Here is a 6,597-nt window from a genome sequence, read left to right as displayed (position 1 = left end):
ACACGAGACATCTTCTTGTGTGCACTGGTCACTTTTCCGTCATCACGTCACATCTTTCGCTATGCAAAACTTCATCATGCACAATTCTTGCATCATGCATCTGTCAGATTATGGAGGTTTACGAATGCAAGCGGAAGTGAGCAACCACCACAAGATGTATTTCTTTCAGGGATTATCCACTGTAGCCCCAAGTTAACATATATGTTTGATCCAACAAAACTTACGACAGGAGCACAAACTTGCCATTGAATTGTTTGTTGTTGTTTGTTTTTTTGTTTTTTTTTTAACAAGGCTGGTGTGGTAGTAGCTTGTTGATTTGATCAGAAAAAACTGCGTCATTAGCACACTACTGAGATCACAGTGATTTGTAGCACAGCTGTTTGAAGATTTCTTCTTTTTTTTTTCTTCTTTTCTTTTCTTTTTTTTAAAATTTTTTTATAACCTTCATTTAATGTTTCTTGAACAGGTTTGTGCTTTTGCACATTTGATTCCACCATCAAGTGTGGTTTTCCACTTGTATGACAGCTGTTGTTAGACTGTTCGATTATTTGAAATAGACCTGGCGGGGGGAGGGGGAGGGGGGGGGGGGGGGAGGGGGGGGGGGGGGGGGGGGGGACACAGATGCACAAGTGGAAGGGTGCTTGTCTGCTTTGCTGATTCCTTGTGCGTGTGTGTGTGTGTGTGTGTGCGTGTATGTGTGTTCATGTGTACACGCATGCACTCATTCTCATGTTCTCACACAGGGCACTTGAAGTACAATGAGGAAAAACGAAGAAAGACAAAATGAAAGAAGGAAGAAAATACTCCACTCATTGGAAGTGCACAAAAATTTACATGGTGATAGCAGGACTCTTTTTTTTTTGATCCAGCCAAACAAGATATGCTGATCACTGGCCTCGTTTCAGAACCAAAAAATTGCTCACTAAACTTTATGTGTTCTGCAGTGTCGTCTTCTCCGTTCCTCTAGCAGTGCTATGGACTGCTCAGGACAGGGTATCACTTGCACAGCGTCACTGAGAATTCTTACTTTTTCATTCCTTGCTCACCTTGGACCAGAGGTACATTTGCTGTCATCATCTGTGTCGTTGCTGTCATGTCAGTGGTCAGGTCTGTAGGGCAATCCTCGACACATATTGTGTCTGAGTTTTCAGCTTGTTCTGTTGGGCCATTTCTTCCATTCCATTCTTGTCAGCTAGCTTACCTCAAACTTGTTTCGTTTGATCAGATGTTTTTTTTGTGTGTGGTTTGTCGTTAAATATGATTGATGCGGGAGAAACATTGGAGTTGAAACATACAACTCCTTTTTTTTTTTTTTTGACAATATTGAAAACCAATTGTTGTTGTTGTTTAAAAATGAATGTTTGAAATGGATTTGATTGCAATTTTGAACCAGTTGCCATTTTATTGAAGGAAATGCTGACTGTCATTTGACTGTTCCTGATTGTTAGAATGCTTGTGACTATTCAGCATGAGAGAAAACTATGGTCTTTTGTGATTTGTGTGTGTGTGTGTGTGTGTGTGTGAAGATGCTTATCAGCATAACTGATATAGTTTGGAACTGGTGTCTTCTTTCATTGTTGCTAAGTTTTTGCTGTTTGCTGCTAATCAGGATATGTATTTGTGCAAAGGGGTTTTCAAGTGACGTTGTGTTTATAATACAGATTTAAACGAGTTTGAAGTCTAGTGTTATTTCTTCATCCAGTTCAAGTTGCATGTTCAGTCATTTTATTACTGGTTTGTTTATTGAAAACCAAAATGTGTCTTCTGCCATGCTGTCTACACACACACACACACACACACACGCACACTACGCACACACACTACGCACACCACGTGAAGACACATGCATACACCCAGCTTCAGTTTCTCAAGGAGGCGTCACTGTGTTCGGACAAATCCATATAACTACACATCTGCTTGCCTGATGCCTGACAGAAACATAACCCAACATACTGGTCAGGACTTGAGTGCATGCATATATGTTTTTGTACCTATCAGAGTGGATTTGGGATACACCATTTTGCCAGAGGACGATTTTTGTTGTCAAGGGTTCTTTTTCAGTGCGCCATGTGCGTGCTGCACACGAGACCTCGGTTTTGTATTTGTATTTGTATTTATTTTTATCACAACAGATTTCTCTGTGTGAAATTCGGACTGCTCTCCCCAGGGAGAGCACGTCGCTACACTATAGCGCCACCCTTTTTTTTTTCTTTTTTTTCTGCGTGCGGTTTTATTTTCTTTTCCTATCGAAGTGGATTTTTCTACAGAATTTTGCCAGGAACAATCCTTTTGTTGCCGTGGGTTCTTTTACGTGCGCTAAGTGCATGCTGCACACGGGACCTCGGTTTATCGTCTCATCCGAATGACTAGCGTCCAGACCACCACTCAAGGTCTAGTGGAGGGGGAGAAAATATCGGCGGCTGAACCGTGATTCGAACCTGTGCGCTCAGATTCTCTCGTTTCCAAGGCGGACGCGTTACCTCTAGGTCATCACTCCACTCCACTCGTCTCATCCGATTGACTGTACTTTTTTTGTTTTCTCAATCAAACTTGGGAGAAAAGGCGAGAGTGGGATTCGAACCCAGACCCTCGCGGAACCCAACGCGCTTAATACACACAATCCGAGGGTGCCACGCTGGGTTCAGATCCCGGTCACAGCGCTTGGTGGAGGATTTTCCGATCTAGCAGGTCAACAGATACCAGGACCTACTTGGACCTGATCGTCTCTTCCCGTGTAAACGCCATGCAGATCAAATGCGCGCGTTAAAGATCCCGTAATCCATGTCAGTGTTCGGCGGGTTATGAAAACAGACATACCCACCATGCACACCCACGAAAACGGAGTATGTTTACCTACATGACGGGGTTAAAACGGTCATGCATGCAAAAAGCCCACTCGATCCGTAGGTACCAGTGAACGTGGGAGTTGCTGCCCGTGTCAATTATAAACGATGGACATTAATTGTGTGTGGATTTTATTTCTCCTCGTCAAATAACTGGTTGCCAGGCACAGCTGTGATTTAGCCCATCAACGTGTGTTCACGTTTAGGATGAATCGACAAGCCACTGATTTAGAAGCATACAAGTATTCGACTCTTAAACTGTTAGGTTCTTCTGACATGGCGCGCTCTCCGCACAGGGAATAACTGAAAAAATAAACGATACTTATTTGTAGAACTTTATTGAAGTTTAATTAACGAGAGGTCTACAGTATTGGAGGGCGCCCCCAAAGAATCACAGTCCTATCAGTCATTGTCAGTTTTACAGGGAACGTGCTGCTACCAACTCAGTAGCAGGGCGACCATCCCCAACCTGGCGGGTCCCCAGGTGGTGAATAGGGGGACGGCACTCAGACATGAGGGTTAGCCACGATATACGTATAGTAGCCCCGGGCTAACTGGTGATGCTCCTGTCTGGATGGGGCCGGAGCAGGTGACACTGTTGCATGCCGCAGTCATTGAAATACTCCATGTGTTCGGGTTCATGATGCGATCAAGATCTGGTAGGCTATGCACATAGAGAATCTAGGTCAAGTACCTTCAATTCATGTCAGCGTTCGGTGGGTTATTAAAAAACCCAAAACAACAAACAAACAACAACAACAACAACAACAACAACACACACACACACACACACACACACACACACACACAACGACAAAAACCGCGGAAATATTCTAAGCAGCATAAAATGCCGGCATGTTGATGGATGTGTGAGTGTAGATGCAGGAATTGTGAAATGGGTGGATGGGACCCCCCCGCCCCCCCCCCCCCCCCCCCCCGCCCCCCCCCCGCCCCCCACACACACACACAAAAGCAACAAACAAACAAAAAGAAAAACAAGCAAACAAACAAACAAAAACATGCACCAACCACGACAGTCAATCATAACTGATGCTGGACGTGTGTGGTAGAACAAAAACTCAAGGACAACACCCAGCTTAGGTCTTATACATGCTTGGCTCCCCTCCCCCCCCCCCCCCCCCCCCCGGCCTCCCCCCCTCCCTGTCACTCGTGTCGCTTTGATGCCCGGCGTTCAGGTCCGCTGACCACGACACGACAACCAAGACAGGATCCGCTGGACAAGTAAAGGCCCACTTGTCAGTCATGCTGACCACCGCTGCACGCGCGCCGGTAGAGTTGATGGACTCGACATTGTCTGCCCCTCCCCGTGGTATTGTGACGGTGCATAGGATGTTAAAACTGAAGAAGGAATGTGTGTGTGTGTGTGTGTGTAGTTTTTCTGACGCTGCTGACATTTCTTCTAGTTTGTGTCAAATTCCCTCGGATGTGGTTTTGCGTTCCTGGTATTCGTTCACTGTGTTAAATTCTCACGGATGTGGTTTCACTTCTCTGAAATACCTATTTGTTCATTGTGTTAAAATCTCTTGGATGTGGTTTTGCGTTGGCGGTATTAGTCCATTGCGTTAAATTCTCTTGGTGGTTACTGATACGTTTCTGGAATATCTATTTGTTTATTGTGTTAAATTCTCAGTCTCGGATGTGGTTTTATATTTCTGGAATGCCTATTTGTTCATTGTGTTAAATTCTCTAGGGTGTGGTTTTGCGTTGGCGGTATTTTTGTATTTGTATTTCTTTTTATCATAACAGATTTCTCTGTGTGAAATTCGGGCTGCTCTCCCCAGGGAGAGCGCGTCGCTACACTACAGCGCCACCTTTTTTTTTTTTTTTTTGTGTGTGTGTACTTTTCAGTTCCTGTGTGCAGTTTTATTTGTTTTTCCTATCGAAGACTACAGTACTGTCTATATATCTGTACGGATCTACAGAACTGTAGCTCAACGCACTGAGGTGCTCAGTGGAAAATTACGACGAGATGTTTGAGTGGGAAGAGGAAGAAAGTGTGTGTATGCATTTGTGTGTGTGTGGGGGGGGGGGGGGGGGGGGGTGCGGGGGGAGGATGTTATGTCTGTCAAAGTAAATATTAAGATCCCAGCTGCACATTATATCTCAGTGATGAGCCGCTGTGCTCTACAGAATAACCACTCGTGTGAACGAGAATAAAATCAAACACCGCCTTCTGCGTTGCTCAGTTTTCTCGCTGCATTCATGGACATCGTTAATTTTCATGGTTTTCGTAGGTGTTTGAAATCCGTTTTGTACGGCAACCAATTTTTCTTCATGAAACATTGTCTGCTGAACCGGGCTGTAAAAACATGCATGATAATATCATATCATGAAGCGGGAAACCAAAGACGAACTATGTCATTTCAGTGTGGTTGGGTGCCGCAGTGGCAGAACGGTTATAGCGCTGGATTCTCGTTCGATCCCCCCAGGACGGGTGCAATAGCCGAGTGGTTAAAGCGTTGGACTTTCAGTCTGAGGGTCCCGGGTTCGAATCACGGTGACGGCGCCTGGTGGGTAAAGGGTGGAGATTTTTACGATCTCCCAGGTCAACATATGTGCAGACCTGCTAGTGCCTGAACCCCCTTTGTGTGTAAATGCATGCAGAAGATCAAATGCGCACGTTAAAGATCCTGTAATCCATGTCAGCGTTCGGTGGGTTATGGAAACAAGAACATACCCAGCATGCACACCCCCGAAAGTGGAGTATGGCTGCCTACATGGCGGGGTAAAAACGGTCATGCACGTAAAAGCCCACTCGTGTACATGCGAGTGAACGTGGGAGTTGCAGCCCACGAACGCAGAAGAAGAAGAAGGTCCCCCCGGGTGTCGGCGCACCTGCGGCTGGGTTGTTGTGTCAGTTTTGGGTGGATTATGTAAGAACGTATCCTGGCAGCACTGATGCAACAAAGAGACACAACTTAGACTAAAAAACTGGCTGGCTGAAAAAACAACACTCAACAACAAACAAACACACACACACATATGATATATATATATATATATGTGTGTGTGTGTGTGTGTGTGCACGCACGCGCGCGCACAGTGTGATTGAACAGGTGGGTTACAGCAGAATCGCCTCAGTGATCACTGAAAAGCTGTGAAAACATGTCAGCATTCATTACACCCACACCCAAAACCTCAGTTGCAGAAAACCTGTATAAATACCTGCTGCCCACAACCCCCCCCCCCTCTCCCCCCATCCTACACAAGAAATCCTGACTCAGTTGACGGATATTTTCTTTCAAAACCTCAGCGGCTTTCGTCACTGACAATCACCCACAACTGAATGCAAACATTCACAGTTTGTTTTTCTTCGGAATGCCACACAAGCTACACTGAGTTTCAAACGCACACACGGGTGTATCGGCCACTGCATTGAACACACTGAGGTGTTATTGCAACGACTTTTACCCATTACGGGAACTTTATACCATCACCGCTTCCGCCCGATCCGTAACTGCGATGGTCATGATATTCTAGTACTTGACTGAAGAGTTAACATGCTGATAGTGCCTAACACTCAGCTTCTCTCTCAGACGGATTCACACAAGTTTACAGCTGGGCCAACAGAAAAGTGACAGCTGTATTATCAACGGTTTCTCTATTGCAATGGGAAACTAGTAATTTACAGCTTAGTCTTTTGCCGGTGAAGACTATGACTCTAAAATTAGGAGGCAAAATTGTATTGGCTCTAAGTGCTGCAGCCGTGGCGGGTCTCGATGCATGGCCTTTG

Source organism: Babylonia areolata, chromosome 9, assembly GCF_041734735.1.
Source record: "Babylonia areolata isolate BAREFJ2019XMU chromosome 9, ASM4173473v1, whole genome shotgun sequence".
Taxonomy (NCBI): domain Eukaryota; kingdom Metazoa; phylum Mollusca; class Gastropoda; order Neogastropoda; family Buccinidae; genus Babylonia; species Babylonia areolata.
This window is presented reverse-complemented; position numbering follows the sequence as displayed.